The following is a 21,617-nucleotide window of genomic DNA, read 5'->3' as shown; positions in this document are numbered from 1 at the left end:
AAGACAGTTTTGCTTCTTTGCTTATTTACAAAAAACTAAATAAAGTTCACACATTATTTCACTGTAACGTTACTAAAAATTGCAGAAAAGACGACAGTACACCGCTCACCCATCTAGTTTTAACAAATGTGCAATTAAAAATATAATATAAACCAAAAAACGCTTGAAAGCGTTTCGGTTTTATATTCCATTTATTTCGTTATTTCCCCTTTCACCAGTACCACATAATAAGTCATTGCAGAGCTACAGCCATGTTTCACCAGCCGCTTTCGGCAGTGAGTCATAGACGGACGTTGTTCTGCCCGCTTTCATGTAGACACGGAACTCTTCCCAGTTTTTTTAAACGTAGATTTTGTTAATTTCGTTATTCATTTACAACAACATGCAAATGCTAAAAATTACTGAAAAGATGACAGTACACCCATTTAGTTTGGGTGAACAGAAAACGCTTGAAAGCGTTTCCGTTTTATATTCCATTTATTTTGTTATCAGTCCTTTCACCTGTACCACATAAAGTCATTGCAGAGCTACAGCCGTGTTCCTACAAAGTTAACCAGCTGTTTATTTCGTTATTCCCTCTTTCATGTCCGTCTGTTGAATGAAAGTGGGCGTGGCCATCCACGTCCCAGAGCGGTGACACTGGGGGATGGGAAACACGCATCAACACGCAGGACAAAGATCTGCGTTTCTCTGCTGCTGCAGCCTCGGCTGCGTTGGGTTGTTAGTCTCCCTTTCACCTGTACCATATGAAATGTGTTCCTACGAAGTTGATCAGCTGCTTTCAGAATCGTTTTTATTCACCGGGTTTATTTTTATTTACAAAATATAAACAGAAAACGCTTGAAACGTTTCCGTTTTATATTCCGTTTATTTAATTATTTTTATTTACAAAAAAATCCCATACGCTTTGCACTGTAACGTCACTAAGAATTAGGAAAAAAGACAGTACACCCATCTAGTTTTAACAAATGTGCAATAAAAAATTTAAACAGAAAACGCTTGAAAGCGTTTCTGTTTTATATTTCCGTTTATTCCGTTATTTTCCCTTTCACCTATACCACATAAAGTCATTGCAGAGCTACAGCCATGTTCCCAAGAGGTTCACCAGCTGCTTTCAGCGTGACACACGCATGGACGTTGTTCTGCCCGCTTTCATGTAGACACAAAACTCATCAAAGTAAAAGAGCTCAGAGCAGCATTTGCAATTACATGTATATTAATAACGAAATAAACGGAATGTAAAGTAAAATGCTTGCTAGAGTTTGGTGTCTACATGAAAGCGGCTGGTCAACTTTGTCAACATGTGGCTCCAGTAAGTGGGGGAATAACGGCCCAAAGCAACAGGCTGAAAGAGGAGGCTGTGGCAGAGGAACACGGGTCTTTGTCCTGTATGTTGATGCGCCCAGCCCCCACAGTCAGCGCTTACCTTTGCTACGGGACTGATAGCCCCGCCCACTTTTATTTATCAGACAGATATGAAAGTGGGGATAACGAAATAAACGGGGTGTAATGTAAAACGCTTTCAAGAATTTTGTCTACATCAAAGCGGGCAAATCACATGTGAACGTTTTAATTTTTTTGTAAATAAAAATAATGTTTGCCCAGTTCAAACCTGGCGAATAAAAACGATTCTGATAGCAGCTCAAGATCAACTTAGCAGGAACACATTTCATGTGGTAGAGGTGAAAGGGACACTAACAACCCAACGCAGCCGAGGCTGCAGCAGCAGAGAAACGCAGATCTTTGTCCTGCGTGTTGATGCGCGTTCCACCTTCCCCCAGTGTCCCTGCTCTGTTACGTGGATGGCCACGCCCACTTTCATTCAACAGACGGACATGAAAGAGGGAATAACGAAATAAACATCTGGTTAACTTTATAGGAACATGGTTGTAGCTCTACAATGACTTTATGTGTTACAGGTGAAAGCAGTAATAACTTAATAAACGGAATATAAAAAACGTTTTCAAGTGTTTTCTGTTTATATTTTTTATTGCACATTTGTTAAAACTTGATGAGTGTACTGTCATCTTTTCTGTAATTTTTGATGACGTTACAGTGCAAACAATATTTGAACTAGTTTTTTTTGTAAATAAACAAAGTTTCGCCACATTTGAGAAGGATCTAAAACTGTCTTATTGTATTATTGATGATTATATCTTATTGCTTCCTTCGGTGAGACCGTAACAATGACACTCGTCCTTTCACGTTGTAAATCCAAACACATAGCGCTTGAACATTGTAACAGTGGATGTCACTCATAGACTCATAGCAACTGTGCAGCCTTGCAGACAGGAGCAGGGTCAGCAAGCCCACGCAACCCACCACCTAGAGTGCGTCAGTGATGGCCCTCTTTACCTAACAAAGGCAGCTGTTCACAGATGATTCAGGGTCTCAGCTAGCCGAGCAGATCATTTGACCACCTTCTAGTGGGAATGGGTATATTTAGAAAACCCAGTAGTTCTAGTGTTAAAGGGTATTGCCGTTTGCATGGTCTGTAGTCAGATTTTGGCGTGATGACCACTGGGTCACACCCTTTCATCAAACCTACATCATATTTGTGTGTGTCCCACAGGGAAGCTGGAACCTCCTGTAAGGCTGGATACTGCGTCAGAGCGTCCTCCGACAAAAAACACGTGGCGTGGAATGTTTGTGGAATGTTGAGATACCAAGTGCACTGTACGCTGCGCATAAAAGTTAGACTGAAAAAGTTTCTTGTAAGCATGCAAGGTAGGTGAATACATCACATCCGGGTCGGAAGTCGTTTGCCAGTCTCCTTCCCGTTGACATCTGTCCACGAAAGGACCCAAGCCCTGCCATCTGTCTCCGTCATGGTTTGACAGAAGGACATGTGGATCTGTAGAATAAGCATCAACAAATCTCTCTTGTTCGACAGTTTGTCCGCATGTGTGCGTAACCATGATTTTTCAAACTTCTCATCAGGACCAGTCGACACATGTGCTGTACAAGACAGGTCAGATGCATCTCTAAAGGTCGTGTTTTGTGGGGAAACAAGCTGTCGAGCAGCCTGTATGAGGGCCTCAGTTACAGCCTCTCCCTTCAGCAGCCACTGATAAGAGTAGAGCAGCGGCTCTGAGCTGAAATTAACACATACAAAGGAATAATCATTTACATTGTCCGTGGTTGTGACCTGCACTCCTTCCAAAGTAGAAATCAGTGAAATACCTAAACTACAGATCTCTTCCTAATAGATTAACTGGTCATATGTTTGAAAGCAAAAATGAATGTTTGAGTGTCTCGCCGTCTGATGTTGTGCAAGACAGAGGAACAGTAAGTTTTTCTTTTATTGTCTGGCCAGACGAACCTATAGTGTGCACAAATCGTCCACTCATTTTAGATGGATTGGAAAACATGGAAGATTTTATTACCGAATTTGTTGCTCCTGAGTCTACTAAAAACACCATACGTTCACCTTGAACCTTCAGAGCAAACTCAGGAAATTGTTTGAAACCATTTGACTGTAAAGTCATGCAGCAGTTGTCATTTAGCTGTTTGTTATTCTTTTCAAAATCACTCTGTGGGATGTTTTGAGCAGAAAGCAAGTCTTCATTGCAAGCAGGCAAGCATGAATTTAAATCAATTGAGCATGTATCAAGTGTGAGCGTGTGTGTGTGTGCGGTACCGTCTACGTCATCATGTGAACGGAAACCTTCGCTGGGCTCCTCCTCTAGTCAGTCTGACGAGAGTGCCCGGGAGGGTGGAACCTGACGTAGCCGGGGGCAGTACTTCCTCCAGTGTCCCATCTCGCCGCAGATGTGGCAAACGTTTCCTGGATCTCCAGATGCGCCTCCTGTGTCTCTGTCGGGCCAATTCCGTCTAAAGTCTCTTCCTCTTGCTCGCCCGCGAAACCTGTGCACTCCTCTGTAGTTGTTATGCATCGCAGAGAACATCTCCAAGGATGGCAGATACAGTTCGCTCTGTTGTTTTTCCTTCTTCGCCATCTTCTTCTGCTGGAGAGTGTCATAAGCATGGTGTGCGTGTCTTGTGAGGTCAGACAGACGCGCTTCTTCTTTCCATCCGATGTATGACTGCTTCACAGCGTCAAAAAATTCAGGGAGTAAGCCTTTCATCACCAGTTCGCACAGGTGACTCTCGTATGTTGAACAGATGAGTCCTCCCACTCCTTCAGGGGGAGGTTGAGCCCCTCCGTGAGTGTTGTATGCGGTGGTGATGCGGTGAACAAAGTCATCAACCGATTCCTCTGGTTGTTGTTTGCATGTGGTGACTTTAATCATACAGACTTTATCGGGGAACGCAGTTTCGAGGTGGGCAACAAGCGTCCTCACTGCGGCAACGAATCCATCATTTAAGTTGTTTGTCCAGTCTTTGTGTTTGAGAGCAATTGTCACATCAGGCAATTGTCCAGTCAGTTTTTGATATTCACAGGCTGAAAGATGCTTGGCCAGGATGTGACGGATCTCAGCTCCAGTGGGTCTGTACTCCTGGCAGAAAGCTAGAAGATTGGCACCAAACGTCTTTCCTGCAGAGCAGAGCTTGTGGCAGTGGATGATGTAGGAATGAGGCCGATAGGTGAATTGGCCCAGAACGCCTGTGCCTCCATTCCAGGAGTTGGTGTGGCATTTTTCGCTGTCCTCCACATACTCTGACTGCTCTGATCCCGATGTTGCAGCTCCTGATGACAGAGGTTGGCCAGGCTGTTGGTGTGGGCCAGGCTGCTGCAGTGGTGCAGGCTGTTGATGTGGGGCAGGCTGCTGCAGTGGGGCAGGCTGCTGTCGTTGGTCAGGCTGTTGTCGTTGGTCAGGCTGTTGTCGTTGGCTGTCCACCCTGCCTGGCCCTCCTGCTGACGTAGAAGGAGTCCAGGTCGGGATTCACCTTGATCGCGCTCAGCTCTGCAAAAGGATACAAAGCAGAAACAGTGGGAGCGCTCTGTTTCTCATCATGTTGTGTGTGTGTATGTGTGTATGGTGGCGGTGTGCAAGCTTCCACAGAGTTGTTATCTTTTCTGCCAGCTACGTCACCACTCTCATCCTTTCTCCCTTCTAGTTCTTTTTGGCATTTCAATCTTTCCCTGCGTTCGGATTCTTTGGCCCAAATCTCAAGACATCTATTATTTAATTCAATTTCCTCTAAAGTTTTAACTTTGATCGTTCTACTTTTATGGAGCTGTTTCTCCTTTTCTTCTAATTTTTCTTTTAAAGCGCGTATGTCCTTCACACTGAGTGAACCACCTTCTTGAAACCCATAATGTTTTGTCCAGTCGTGAAGACATGACACGCACTCATTACCATATTTACACCTCATTAATTTCGTAGTGTTACTGTCTGGTGGTGACGACTTGGATTGCCCCAAACCCATCTTTCAGAGTCCGGCGGTTTCTTGCCTTAGATTTTTTTTGTGTGTTCCGGCCTGAACCTTCCCAAAATGCCTTTTTATCGGACGTCTCCGTAAAAAGGGAACCAACCTGATCTGGCAACAGAGTCTTTCACGGAGTATATAAGGACTTGCCTTACTCGTTGGAGGTATTTGGCTGTTGCCACATTCCTTGTTGCCTGTTCAAGGTTGCCGTTTGCCTGTGGTATTCCAAGGTACTTGTAATTGTCCTTAATGTCTGCTATTGTTCCTTCTGGGAGTGAGACCCCTTCTGTGTGGATTACCTTGCCTCTCTTTGTCACCATCCTCCCACATTTCTCGAGCACGAATGACATCCCAATGTCGGAGCTGTAGATCCTGGTGGTGTGGATCAGCGAGTCGATGTCTCGCTCACTCTTGGCGTACAGCTTGATGTCATCCATGTAGAGGAGGTGACTTATGGTGGCCCCGTTCCGGAGTCGGTATCCATAGCCAGTCTTCTTTATTATTTGGCTGAGGGGGTTCAGACCTACAGTTCAGTACATATAATGTAGAAGCTCCTTGAAAAACATTTCTGCTCTAAAAGAATGTAGGTGCAATGACCCAACGTTCAGACAACCAGGTTCAGAAAATGGTCAAATGAACTGGATGTTTATAAAATCTGTAAATAAAACTTGTTAAAAAGAAAGCGATAAGTTTATGGCTTCAGGATATAAAAGTTTCTTATATTAAACCACTAACTAACAAAAACGGCTCTCTATTGTTATGTTCATCTAAGCTTGATTAGAAGATCCAAATCCTCTTTTTCAATTTAAAACAGCTGCTGAAGCAGGCAGACTGACACACACTACATCCAACTGAATATGGCTGAATATATACAATTAGGAATTTAAGAATGTCATTAGGTACATTTGTAAAGTCCAATTCAACCTAATACAGCCAGTAACTGATAAACCTCCAGAAGGTAGTTTGGTAGCTGTGGCAGCGTGAGCTGCTGATGGTTATCTATGATTAAAAAAAAGTAAGAACAATATTCAACTGTGACATGAAGTCAACTTTTCAAGTTTTCTCACCTTTTTAGTTGACTGTTTAGACAGACTGTTTTCTGTCTGTTTGTTTCTGTCTGCCCTAGCAAACAGTGTAGAACTGACATTATCAGATCTATGACCTGTTCTCAGAAGTGTGCCTATACTTAGTAATTGACTCTAACTCTACAGGCCAGATACTAAAGCTCCACCTTTTGGTTTTACCCTGGAATTGCATCTTGGGTGTTAAAAATGGGGGTGGCCTGATTAACATTTTTAACACCTTCCCCAGACAGACCAAGGAGGGGGGCTGCTGACAGTCGGCTCATGAGGGTGCGGAGAGTGTGTGATCAGTGTCGGAAAGGGCACTGACAGACGACTGAAATCCGCAAAACCGAACCGCTCAATCTTTATAATATCCTATCCCGCAGTGTTAGTCTGCCAGACTTGTGTGAAATACCATAAGAAAGGTTTTGGCATCCCACAGCCTACGTAGGTGCAGCTGATCATGCTGCCCGATCTCCCATGGAGCTTTTTCATTGTATCGGAGATAAAGTATTTCAAACCTTCTTACTGAGTGGTGACAATATGTTAACACATCTCTGTGCCAATACGGAGTAGGGGGAAGGGATGTAAAGTTTGCCTTAGCGACTGAACCAACATCAGACGAGTTTCAAATCCACTGTGTTGCCTGTGTAATAGAAGTTTGTTTATTTGCAGATATTGTGATTAATGTCATTCCGGTAAGTAAAATGTTAGAGCTTCAGTTTAAAGGACATTGGCTATATCTTACTGGTTTAATTGTTCTAACACACACCTTAAAAGTGGGGTCTCTTGTTACAATACAACGTTACTGGACTTACTAGGAGCTGTGGTCCTGACTACTTTGCCATGACAGCCAACCCAAACAACCACGTGCTGTGTTACCAGAGTGTACAGACACATTAACAGGTCCTCCGGTTCTAAAACTTTCTAAAACGACTCATTTTCTCGTATTCCCAGCTTTTATTCTGGAGGGGGAAATCAAACTGTTAGAACGTACACCAATTGACAACAAACACTAGAGCGCATTGACAACTTGATTCAAGTCACCTGCCTATGAATAAGTGGCTCTTCAGCACCAAATCATTGGAATGTAACATCACTGTCTGCTTCAGATGGCAACACCACTTCCCTTGTACTCTCGTTGCCTGCATTTGCACATGCATACATTTCTGGTTAAGCTCTGTCTGGACACATCATCTGTCATTCGGGTTCGTACGTTTCAGTCTCATAGAAAACTATAGGTCATTGCGGTCCGAGTAAATTAAAGAGTTTGGTTTCTCCACCAACTTAAAAGCTGCTATAACAAGAGAACGTCTTATTTTTTTCATCCTCTGCTTCTTTCTCAAAACCAAAAATCAGCTTTAAATCCAACTCCGTGCCTTGTGTCGAAAAAAAAAACACTTGAATTCCGTTTGTCGCTCATATCAAGAGAAACAAAAATCCAGTTTGTTTACCAACAAACCAGAAGACAAGTACAGAGATAAATATAAAATATAAAATACATTTATAACACAGATTGATGAATATATATATAGATTCCTATTTTATGTTATTATACTTATATTATCATATTGGATTGGCTGGAGGAGGGACTGTGTCTCTCGGCTGGCCTGGGCCTGTGTAAAGACATCAGCAGCTTGGGCAATTGACAACAAACTCTAGCGCACACACTAGCAAACAAAGACATATAATAATCTATAATATTTAAAAATGAACAAATCTAAATTTAATGATACAATAAACATGACATCGTTTTTTGTGCTTAATAATCCCCACACAATGGATATTTATCTGTACAGACACAGATAGAAATGAACCGTCGAACCTCACATCTTTGTGCCACCTGGTGGTTAAAACGAGACTAGCACCCTGATTTTTTTCAGCTTGCTGCAGGAATAAAAATTCTTAGTCGGGGACGCACCTGTTGCACTGTGGCAACGCAACCATACTGCAGTAAAAAAGGTGGTCTCTTTGAAGTGCTACGACTGTATATACTAGTGAAATCCTCTCATACATACTAGTGAAATCCTTTCATACACACTACTGAAAAGGTATCCACTCATACATACTAGAGAAATCCTTTCATACATACTAGTGAAATCCTTTTATACATTCTAGACATACTTTTTTTTTTTTTAAACCGGCCGGTCGACCTGGCTGCTGGTCACAACCGCTCCTGTCCTCTTCCTTCTATTCATTACTTTCCTAGCTTTCCTAAGTTTATCTTTGTCTTTTTTGTTAATTACAGTCCAGTGTGCATAACCTGTACACAACTTGTGTATCGTTTTTCTAAGTTTGGCGCAGTACAAACGTTGCTAAAAAGTTCTTTACACAGCGGAGCAGCTGATCGCGCTGCACGGAGCCGCAGTTCTACCAAGGGACAAACACCATATCCACGCTGAGCTGCTAGTGAAGACCCATCGTGGACGCCGCGCTGTAAAACTACGTCAGGAAAAGAAGAAGCGCTTCAGACCTGCTCCCCCCTCTGGCAGACTTGACTCATCCCGGACTCAACTGTCGCACTGCACAATTTTCATCTGCTACAAGCGGACAGGACGGAGGACAGTGGTAGGAGGAAGGGAGTGGTATGTATGAGAGCTACCGTTTCAGCAGTCTGTATAAGATCTAATGTTTCATTAGTACTGTATGTATGAGAGCTTTCAGTAAAAACAGAAAGCATTTAATCAAAAAAGGAGTGACAAACAGGGTTGAACAGACAGGGCAGGTAGCCACATATTCCCATACATCCTTGATGACTGATGGCCACCAGAACCGACTGACAATCACAAAAGCAGTCCGCTGGACCCCAGGGTGGCAACTGAAGGACGAGGTGTGGGCCCAGTGGACTACCTCCCCCCGAAGCTCCGGAGGGACGAACATCCGATTTGGTGGGCAAGAAGGAGGCACCGGAAGACCCCGAATTGCCTCCTGGACACGGCTGTTGACCAAGTGACTGCTCCTACAAGACAATGATGCCGGCAGGATGGTGGTGGGTTCTGTGACCTCCGACTGGGACTCATGTACTCTTGATAGTGCATCTGGCTTGATATTTCTGGATCCAGGATGATACGAGAGATGAAAATTGAATCAGGCGAAGAAAAGGGCCCAACGGGCCTGGCGTAAGTCAAGGCATTTGGCTGTGTTAATAAATTCAAGATTTTTGTGGTCAGTGAATACTTGGAAAGGTTGTTCGGCTCCCCCCAGCCAGTGGCGCCACTCCTCCAAGGCCACCTTGACCGCTAGCAGCTCCTTGTTCACAATGATGTAATTACGCTCTGCTGGGGATAGTTTACTGGAGAGAAACGCACAAGGATGCAAACGCCCACCTTGAGGAGCCTGCTGCGAGAGAACCGCTCCAACCCCAGAGTGCGAGGCATCCACCTCCACCACAAACTGATGGCTAGGATCAGGCATACGCAGGAAAGGGGCCTGTGGTGAAGGCCGTCTTGAGCCACTGGAAGGCGGTTTCAGCTTCAGGGGACCACAGGAACGAGACTCTGGAGGAGGTTAAGTTATGAAGGGGTGAATGAATGAAGCGTCGATAGACGTTGGCAAAGCCTAAGAATCTCTGGACATCTCGTCAGCACTGAGGTTGAGGCCACTCGACGACAGCCTGTGTCTTGGCTGGATCCATCTGGATGCCCTCGGGGGTAATGATGAACCCGAGGAAAGAGATGGTGGTGGCATGAAACTCGCATTTCTCGGCTTTCACAAACAAACTGTGCTCGTAGAGCTTCTTCGGGACTTGGCAAACGTGATCCTTGTGTTCTTCTTCATTGCGTGAAAAAATCAGGATGTCGTCTAGATATATGAATGCTAAAACGTTGACCATAGGGCAAGATGTCATTGACACATGGCTTGGAATACAGCTGGGGCGTTGGTGAGACTGAAAGGCATCACTAGGTATTCGTAGTGACAGGGAGGGGTGTTGAAAGCCGTCTTCCACCCCCTCTCAGATGCAAACTAGATGGTATGCGTTACTGAGGTCGAGTTTGGTGAAGAACTTTCCTTCGGCAAGGAGTTCAAATGCCGAGGAGAGCAGAGGAAGGGGGTAGGAGTCTCGGACGGTGATGGCGTTGAGTTTGCGGTAATCGATGCAAGTACGGAGCGAGCCATCTTTCTTGGCGACAAAGAAGAAACCTGCACCGGTTGGTGAGGATGATGGGCGAATAATTCAAGCAGCTAGGGACTGTTCGATGTACTCCGACGTAGCTTTTCGTTCCGGACCCGAGAGAAAGAATAACCTTCCTTTGGGAGGTGTGGAGCCATGACAAGATCTGGGTTGGTCACAGACTTTGGGTTGGGAGAAAAACATAAATCTTGGCACCCAGCTCCCCAGCCCGTCACTTCTCCTGTCCTCCAATCTAGATTGGGATTGTGACGTCTGAGCCAGGTGTAACCAAGGACCACAGGATATGCAGAAGACCCGACCACGTGGAAATGGATTTGCTCTGAATGTGAGTCCGGAAAAACCATGGTAATAGGACCCGTACTCTGCGTTACCTTCCAGAGTCTGTGACCATCTAGAGCCGTGGCTTCCATTGAGGTAGGTAGCGGAAACGTGGGCACTCCCAGGAGCTTTACCAGGTTGGCGTCCATGAAACTGCCTGCTGGATGGACTGGGATCCCACGGAGAACGTGGCTACGGGTAACCGTCGAGCGGAGGCTTTACACAGAGCGGACTGGCTCACCACTAACCTCCAAGCTAGTGGTGAGCATTGGCTTTTACAGGGCAGGCTACGGCAATATGGCCACAAGACTCGTCTGCGATCTTTCTCCGCGTCAGTCGAATGTGTCCCATCATCATGGGCTGGGCTGCTGACGTAGAAGCGGCCGGCTCGGTAACTCCCTCCACGTGGGCGTGGTAAGGTGGCGCGTGTTGCCGGAAAACCTGCGACGAGGTGCGTTCAGGGCGGCTGGGGAATCCTACAACCAACGATGTCACTGGTTTGGAGCATCGGGATGAATTAGCGTGTTCCTCTTCGCGGCACTTGTTAACGCTTGTCCACAGCCGACGGTCCACCTTGATAGCCAGGCCGATTAATTCGTCTAGACTACTCATACATACTAGTAAAAACCATGCAATCCAATTCATCTGACCTATCACCTGTGGTGACCAGGAGATTAGCCGTCAGTTGAATAATAGGCAATCAACAGCATATTAAAGAAGAAACTAAACAGTTAGAACAGTAATTTTTATAATTTCATACATTTTGCATTTTTTTTAAATTTTCACATTTGGCTACAGTGATTTCCTCGACTCTTCTCAGTGATTGCAAAACTATAAATTACTATAATGATGAAAAAGCGACAGTATTTTACTCAGTAACTTTATATGGCAAGACACCTCTTGGCGGACAGCCACTGTGTTTACATACAGTGTGTTTATTTTATATAACAACATTGACCACAGTCTATTATTCGATGGGCAGCTAATCTCCTGGTCACCATGAAGATGACAGTTCACAGTCTGAAGACGAGCAATCAGGTTGATAGGACATAGTGAAATGCCTGTAAGTTATAGAATGACTGGTTTGTCTCCCTGTTATGGGCTAGTGACTGGTCGGACTGACAGGTGGGACAGGCTCCAGCATCTTGCGTCTCCTACGAGAAATACTGAGCCACCTTTTAAGAGACTGCGGTCAATCCAGCTGCCACTTTATTTAACGATATTTGCTACAGTATATTTACGGTTTGCATGCATTGTTAGTGAGGGTACACACTACTAAAATGGTAGCTCTCATACACTATACTAAACGCTAGTTCTCATACATACCACTGAAAAGTTAGCGCTAATGTTTCAGTGGTATGTATGACAGGATTTTACTAGTATGTATGAAAGGATAGCTTTTCAGTAATGTGTATGAAAGGAGTTCATTAGTATGTATGAGAGGATTAAACTAGTATGTATGAGACCTAACTTTTCAGTAGTGTGTATAAAAGGATTTCATTAGTATATATGATAGGATTTCACTAGTATGTATGAAAGCATTTTACTAGTATGCATGAGAGGATAACTTTATAGCAGTGTGTATGAAAAGATTTCACTAGTATGAATGAGAGGATTTTACTATTATGTATGAGAGCTAACTTTTCACTTGTGAGAGGAAAATTCTGAATTATGTCCCACACGGCACCTCATAGTCCTCCATTGCTTTCCTCGCATAGGCGTAGAGCACTAATGTTCAAGGGATGGAGGTCCCGCTTTAGATTATTTAGAAGACAGCAAGTACTTCAGCACGCAGTCTGATATTCGTGCTTAGTTGTATGAGCCAAAGTTCAGCGACAGCGGTTTACGCCATATGGAGGAGTACGAGGCTGTCCCTGCCCCCTCCTGCAACAGCCGATAGCCAGATGCATCATGTCGCTGCGCTGAAACAAGCACAGCTAAATCTAACAAACGTTCAAACGTTTAAGCATTGCTTTACATTTTTAACAAAAGGTTATATTTAAGTGTGTGTTCAAATAAAGACATTGTTTGTAAGTCATTTAACAGTTTTTTTCCTTCATCTGCTGGTAATGGCTGGCAAAACAAGACATTTGTCTCTCTGACGATACGCGACCGGCCGATATTGCCTACAAAAGAATGAAATGAATTATTGAATTTTTTTTAGAGTTGTTGCGAGCCAAGCTAATGCACAGGCTAATGTTAGCAACGTAAGCTAGCGCTACTTCTGGCTGTCCAAAACACAAGCAGTAGCTAACTGTACTCAAACTTTACAGCGCAAGTTAAAACAATAAAAGATCAAGTGTAGGTGTATGCGAAGAAAAAAATGGCGGACAGAGCAGTGGCGCTCCGTTCTGTGCCAACTGTTTTTATCTGGTCTATCCTGCAGCGCAGAGACACAATGCATCCGGCCTTTGGTTCTGCCCAACGCCAGCTTTCAGCTCTCTGCTGCGGGTGCCAGATCCTTATGGGCAGCTTCGCCCTCCTCCAAACGGAGTAACTCGTTGGCGCTGTACTCTGGTTCAATTAATACGAGATTGTAGTCGAAATACAAGCAATGGTCAAACCAGGTAGGCAGAGTAGTAACAGTACATGAGGAGCATGCAAGTGGATTGTCGAGGAGCAGGCGGTCAGGTAATACAGAGCAGGCGAGCCTGCGGTACAGGTAAGGACAATCCAGAAGCTCCAAAAACATTTACAGGTACTCAGACGGCAATTGTAGTGGGGCTATGCACAGTGTGCACTGTAAGATGATTGCCACCTATAGGTTATTATGATGATGGTGGGGGTCGCAACGATGAGACGGCGAAGCCTAACACTAATAAGCACTATTATATGGGGTGCCAAATGTAAAAGGAGCACCTATAACTAGTTTTCTCACATTAAACTAAATGACACAACATGTTTTCTCACATTTAGTTAAATGTGCAAAAGTCTAAATGTCAATGTTAAATATAAATGTAAATGTTAAATGTTAAATCTAAATGTTAAATGTTAAATCTAAATGTTAAATCTAAATGTAAATGTTAAGTGTTAAATGTAAATGTTAAATGATCGAACTGAATATTTAAGTAGACTCCACCCCCTATTATCCTAGATCAGTGACGCGGACTCAAACACGTCAAACAGTACGCATAGCTCCGCCCACATCTGACTCTGGATCGGTGCACGAAAATACTGGAGAGAAGCCTGAAGTCGAAGCCATCATGGCTCCCTCCCGTTGGGGGAGATTGAACGGGCTGTAACGGCAGGTGTGCGGGCTGAGGCTCCGCTTCAAACTGCCGTTCTGTCGTAAACACCATTAATGAGGAGTTAAGTAGGTTTAAAAAGAATATTTCTGTGGCGCCGGTGGAGAATTAGTTGGCTAACTATACTAGCTAGCCGAAGTTACGTCCAGGCTAAAAACAAAAGTTTCCAGATCAGATGTGGGCGGGGTTTGCGCGCACTGTTTGAGGTGATTGAGTTCGCGTCTCTTATCTGAGACCAGCGTTGTTTGAGGGTAGGGGTGGAGTCTACTTGCACATTCATGAATATTCAGTTTACACTCGGCTAACATTTAACATTTACATTTAACATTTACATTTAACATTTAACATTTAACATTTACATTTAACATTTACATTTAACATTTACATTTAACATTTACATTTAACATTTATATTTAACATTTAACATTTACATTTAACATTTACATTTAACATTTAACATTTACATTTACATTTACATTTACATTTAACATTTAACATTTACATTTAGACTTTTGCACATTTAACTAAATGTGAGAAAACATGTTGTGTCATTTAGTTAAATGTGAGAAAATTAGTTATAGGTGCTCCTTTTACATTTGGCACCCCATACTATTACTTTAGTATAGAGGTATGTAAATTATAGTACAACTATAATTGTTTATAACTGTTCTTTGTGTGTACAGTATGTTAAAAATGTCTGCATTTTAAAAATAAGATCTTGCAGTAATGTATTGTTTCACAGAAAATTAAATGGTGTGTTTAAGTACAACATGGAAAAGACCACAACGAATGGTAAGACATGACAAGAGAAAGGGGGAAGTGCTCTAGAAGTGATTATTCTAATTTAGCAGCTGATGTAAATCTAAATAAAGTCACATCAGGAGTCAGAGTACGGACACAACACAATCACCTTGGGACTCCCTCTCTCCACCCTTTCCTCTCTCTTCTTTCATTCCACCCCACTCAGTCTGTATCTCTGAGATGCTGTTCAAGACTCCTGAGTAGATAACCTCAGCAACACCACACGCAGCAGGGACTAACAGAGGTATTACTGTGTTTAGTATTGCTTTTTGGGTTAGATGAGTGGGATGGGGTGATAGGAGAACAGAAAGTGAGGAAGGAGGAGGTGCAGAAGGTTATCCAGCCTATCTGGGCTCCCTGACAAACAACGCTGGTCTCATATTCCCATCTGGCTGCCGACAGATCGGGACAGCAGGGACGTGGCCACGGTTGTCTCAGTCCCAGTGCTCACAGATGACTAAATAAACCTGCAAACACAGTGTTGTACGGTGTGTGTCTGTAAATCTCTAGCCATTGAATCACATAATCACAAACAGACAAAAACATCGAAAATTTGCAGGTCATCTGTATTTTATTTTTGTATTTTATCTTGGGGTTCAGCTTATAAAATTTCACGAAGTCTCTTTGAGTAACCAGTTGTTGACTTAACCATATTTATTCTTTTGTTTGTTCAGGTTCTTTTCTTGTCCTTGTGTTGTGCTCTTCATGTTTTCCTATCATTAGATCAGTATTTGGATAGGCAGTAAAATGCAGGTACACAAAGAGAGAGACGTTTTAATTCAGAAACAATGGGTTAGGCATCTAAAGGACTGGGTATATTTCAAAAAAACTACAGCTGCTCCAAGAATTATTTCACCTCTGTTATAAATTATAATTATATTATGAACTTTCAGTTGTTTTTAATAAAAAAAAATCAAACAAGTAGTTGTTGCCTCCAAGTTTGCATCAAAGTTATTTAATCCCTTGATGACCTTCAGCTCTGAGTAAAGTATTCTTTTTCTGTTCTACAAATAGTAATAGAGTAAAGTTTAGATACAGTGCTCCTGGCTAGTTCTCACCCATTCTGCAAAATAAATTTCTTAATTAGACCTTTCATTTTATCTGTTTTATTGTACAATCTTATGAGATTGTAATAATTGTAATATTTAACATTATTAGATTTAATTGTAAATTTTATTTTGAAAACTAGAAGCCAAAGATATGTGTAAGTGTGCATGTGTATGAGAGAGAGAAGAGCATCTGAGGCTCCAGCTCCTTGCACTAAGTGGTCATTCATCACTGCAGGAGCTCCAGCCTTCACCAGCAGGTCAGTGTACAACCACCTCCTGACCTCGCTGACAAAACATTTAACCATCACCTCATACTGTTTGACCAGGCTGTGTGTAACTGTCTGTGTCGTAGACAGTGGAAAGGGCCATGAACTCAGTGGAGGCATAACCCTAGGGAAGGTGACCTCTGGTCTTGCCTCTACCCTGTGAAAACTGGTTCATCTCTCCTGTTAGCAGCCCCCTTCATCACCAGTTGACCTGGGGGCAAAACAGTGTTTCCCCAAAGCCTCTGATTATTTATTTTATGCCTTTGAACGCAGCTTCATACATAAAGCCTTCATTTAAAGTTGCAGTGTGTCACCTGTGTATTTCCTGACTCCCACCACTGTCATGGCATCTTACTGGAATGTTGCAACACAGCATTTTCTCACACACACACACCTACATGCACATGAACACTATCCTGCCCCTCCATCCCTGATGACCCCCATCTTAGTCTGAAGAGTAGGAAACGGTGACAGGCTGTAGAAAAGAACAGCAAGAGAGAGGTTGATGAAGAAGTCTTTTGATATACCGCTGCAGGCAAAGTGATTGAACCTTGATTAGAATTATTTCAAGGGTACCTTTCATTTGGCCCTGCAGCGTGTGATGGGAGCCAGTAGAGCTACATGTATGTATCATATGACATATGAAAACAAAGAAAATGGTGGGTTTCCACAAGTTACTTTTTTCTACTGACCTGGCCTCTGATAATATCAAAGTATGTCATGATCTGAACAGTTTCCAGTTGTTAATAAGTGTTAGTACTGTTATTTCTGTAATATTCTCTACATAAGATGCTTTGTACAAATCTTGCAGCACACTCTGTGGATGTCATGTACTACTTATGTTGCATGTGGATCAGAACTTGACCCGGAACTATCTTTTAACAGGAAACATTCCAAAGTCCTAAAATAAACAAGAGTAATTAATTTTACACTGGTTTCACAGTTTGTGTTTGGCAGGTTGACACAATCAAGACCAATCCATCAGAGCGCTGGTGCGGTCAGATGTGTGTGCTTACAGACAGGGTTGGGTACACAGAATGCCATCTGGCAGTGACGCTTCACACCCGGCGCTCCCTGTGGGTCGGATCAGAACTGCTGGATCACAGATCCAGATCAGTAAACAAACCAAACATCACCAAAAAACCACCAGATCAGTAAACAAACCAAACATCACCAAATATATATATATATATATATATATATATATATATATATATATATATATATATATATATATATATATATATATATATATATATATATATATATATATATATATATATATATATATATATATATATATATAAACATATATATATATATATAAACATATATATATAAACATATATATATATATATAAACATATATATATATACAATACACAACTGATACACAGATGTTTTGAGAGAATACGCTAATTGCAGTCTGTGGGTGTCAATCAAACTTTGTTTTTTTCCTCCCCTGTTCGTCTCCTCATTATCCTTTCCTTTCATGGTGTCTGTCCTCTCTTTATGTGCCGCATGGCACCCCTTCCCTTTCAGATCAATCCAAAGATGCTCAAAGATGTTCATTAAGGCTGTACTAGACACTGCAGCTGCAATGTCCCAGTGTGAAAAAAAAAACTACAACCAGGCTGCTAGCCTTGATGGCAGCAGTAAAAGAAGTCAAACTGATTATTTAATTACAGGGATGCTACAGCATTTGGTTTAGGGGAGCTGAAATCTGTGTATTCCTATCCAAGCGTGTTGAGGAAAGGTTATTTTTTGACAGTGAGGATAAATGCACACATTCTGTTTTTTCTTCAATGACCCCTTATGCAGCAGATTAAAGTCTATTATAATTTCTCAACTCCAATCAGATGCATGATCAAGACATGGAACAGGTGTCAACGCTGGATCATCTGAAAGAAGGAAAGGGTCATGTGTTTTCTACCAAATCCAGTCCTTTCAAATCAATTCTCCGGATTCCTGTTACCTCACAATGTGGTTTGACACTTTGGAGTTGACCTCAAGTGGTTTCTGCATTTAGTTTGGTGTTAAAGGAAAACTTTACTGATTTTCAATGTGGATTGACCAAAACAATGTTGGGTAATATTTAAGAATGAAGGGACACTTGGACTGCTCCATAATTTCTATTCAGGGAAGTTATCATTTATTCCTCCGGTAAGACGCCTTGGCAGATGGAAGTCAGTCTTGAGACAACTAACTGAAGTCACACATCATGCCGGACTGCAGGTGTATTTTCCACTTGTTTATCTTTATGTCCAGGTCCCTAATAAAAATATGCTGTTTCTTTTTTACTTTATTTCTTCATGATGTCCCAAGCTTTGATATGTAAAATAAAAAGAAAATGTTAACATGTTTTAGAAAAGTGTACAAAAAAAGTGTACTACAGTAGATTAAGGTTCAAAAACGAAACCAGTAAGTTGCTTTTGCATACAAGCAAGAGCTGTTCTTCTGCTACTACTACACTACATTATACTGTTCTTTGTTTCTCTGCAGTATCATGCAGTATACTGTAGTACAGGGCGGTATAATTGTTAATTGTTTTCATTTTATCAGTAATTTATTTATTTTATTTTATTTTGAATTATTTGGGCTTTTTTGTCTGTAGGTCATTTGTCATTAATGTATTTATTTTAACCACCTCAGAGCTAATACATTTTTTAATTCAGGTAAATTCAATTTAATTTAATTTAATTCAATTCAATTTTATTTATATAGTGCCAAGTCACAATAACGTTATCTCAAGGCACGTTACAAGGTAAGGTTTAAGATTTTACACAACTAAAACCAATACATCCCACATACAGCAAGCCTTTCATTGTAATTATTTACAATTTGACAGCAACAGTGGAGAGGAGGAGCTGTTAGGAAATCCTGAATAAATAGTTACAGTAGTCCAACCTACAGGTAACAATTGCATGAATCAGTTTCTCTCAATCGCTCTGAGAGAGGATGTTTCTGGAGATTTGTTTAAAGGTCCGTGCACATGCAAAATTCACTTTTTGGACATTCTGGTATGTTTATTTGACTCCCCGGGTCAGATTAAGACACTCCTGGTGTGTTAGAGGTACGCCCCCTACTTATTTCACACTTTTGAGAGTTTATCCAATCCGGTTCAAGAACCATCGTTTCAAATTTGGCGGACTGGATACATCTGCATTCGCTTGACCAATCACAGAACCAGCTTGCCCCCTCCCCCCTCAGACAAACCTGGACCCCTAAATGTACCTGAAACATTTCGTTTCAGTCACTCCAGTCACACACAAAAGAAGAAGTAGTCACTCACTGCGCAGTCTACCATAGGAGGTAGCGCTAATGCACCTTTCATTTGGTTGCCACCCGCCATTTAAAAGACAAAAAGAAGAAGTCACTCAGGTTGAAGAAGCGCCCACTTGCTGCTTCCCCAAACGTGAGTACATGCTTGATACCTATTTGATGTATGTACTCCAGACGTTTCTCTGTTTATAATGTAGCTTCCCTCCTGTGTAAGGAATGCTAATTGCTTGAACCGTTGAATCTAACAGCTACAACGACAGAGAGAGACAGTGTTGCAAGATGCTGACACGCAATTTGGATGAGTCCAAGCCTCTCCAGCATTTGTCCGGTTCGAATCGTGTGATATATGGTACTGAGGTCATTCACTCAGCTCACATTATAGCTGCTAGCGCGATAGTATGCAGCGTTAGCGGCTAGCATTAGCGGCTAGCGCTTGTAAGTTGTGAGAGTCAGCTGTGTTTCTAATTACTACCGAGCCTGTCGTGTGTGTGTTGTAGCCCGAGTAGACCCGTGAATTTGGGTTATTGCAAGTTCTATCTAAGTCTAACGTGTGTTGTTGCTTATCTAGTCAGCTACTTTAGCTGTAAACGTGACATGTTTTTTTTTATACAGGCTGACGCATGCCAGCTACTGAAACGCGAAGAGGTTGCTTCTCAAACTGACACGCGGCTACCTTGTAGAAGAGTAGAAGAGTGCTTTTGATATTTTAGTCTGTTGACGGGTAATTTGTACTTCTAGTGATTTATGGTGCAGATTATGTGGAAAATGTGATGGAGACCATCTTCAATAAAGGAGGAGGACCTTGTAAACATCCCTGTCCCACCGGCCCTCTGAGCAGAATTTGAGCAACCTGACAGAAAGGAGGTCATTAATGTCATGCTAATATTTAACAAACCAGCACTATAAAATAAGTTGAAAACGTGTTTGCTCCACACACCATTAAAACTGATCTAACTACCTCTATTTATTGTTTAGATCTGTAAAGGTTGTGAGATACATAGGAAATACTGGTTATTTCATTAATCTGCTATTCTATTCTTTATACCGTCTAAAGTGGTGTCAAGGAAAACAGCTGCATCGTCCATCTGTACAGCAGCTGTACTGCTTCCGATGTCTTCCAATATGTGAAGACAAAAAAGATCCTCACATCTCCCCAGCCAACTGCCCATGACTACACCTGTTCCACTCCAGAAACTATGCTTTCAACATAACTATGAATCCTACCCGTTCATTTTGTGGTCTGCAAATTGAACTGTGACGGTAACTTATGCATTGGTTAAAAATAAAGTTGGCTTTGACTATTGCTGTTTCACTGAACTATTTTTGTATGTATATACCTAATGAGGGAAAACAGACAAATGTTTTATAATATTTCAGCTTTTATTGAGGTATTGCCAAAAAAAGAATAATTTTAGGTATTTCACAGGTGGTCTAAGTCCAACATAGGTGCCTTGTCCCTCAGGAAACACTGCCCTGATCCAGACCAGGGAAGGTGGGATGACTTGGACTCTTCGCCCTAGAAGTCCCCAGCACCAGCTGACAAGACTTCTAGGCTAGATGCCTGAAACAACTTGAGATACACACAGACATAGTACTGAAAAAAAACAATAATAACATTTCTATTAGTTATATATTAGCACTTGATATATCATACACCTTACTAAAAGCAATTAAAAAATATTAGGTCAATATATATTTAGAAACAAAACTATGTTTGTAAACCCCAGGTACATTATGATTAATCTGTAAATAGTAAAATGTTCAAAAGTTTTTATGAATTTCTGAGATACTGAGTGTAATTGTCTGATATACTGTATATTAAATGTGTTCTGTAAGGAATACACATTCAATCATACTGGCTCCAGTCCTGGATCATCAACCATACATGACAGTAGGTTTGGCAACTAGTTCAGGCGTCTTGAGGTAAGATTTATCGAAATTTTAATTTATTAATAAAAGTAATAAACACATGCAATATCTTGAAAGCAATAGTTGCTGTGACACCATGCCTCTGTAGGCATTCACTGTTCCTACATTGGCACTTAATTACAGACAAATGCGGCAAAATATAAGCTGCAGCTGAAGATCCCATTATAGAAAAAATATTTTCACACAGCAGCAGAACG

General features: G+C 41.9%; 1 long non-coding RNA gene across 1 annotated transcript; it reads left to right on the top strand.

The window, feature by feature from the left end:
- Window positions 1–19,105: 19,105 nt before the first annotated feature.
- LOC129603015 (uncharacterized) lies at window positions 19,106–20,794 on the top strand. Its single transcript, XR_008692560.1, has 2 exons — window positions 19,106–20,355; window positions 20,546–20,794. It is a non-coding gene; the product is annotated as an uncharacterized LOC129603015 (long non-coding RNA).
- Window positions 20,795–21,617: the final 823 nt, after the last annotated feature.

This window comes from Betta splendens, chromosome 15 (assembly GCF_900634795.4).
Source record: "Betta splendens chromosome 15, fBetSpl5.4, whole genome shotgun sequence".
NCBI lineage: Eukaryota > Metazoa > Chordata > Actinopteri > Anabantiformes > Osphronemidae > Betta > Betta splendens.
Note: the sequence above shows the minus strand (reverse complement) of the source record. Positions and strands in the feature narration are given on the sequence as shown.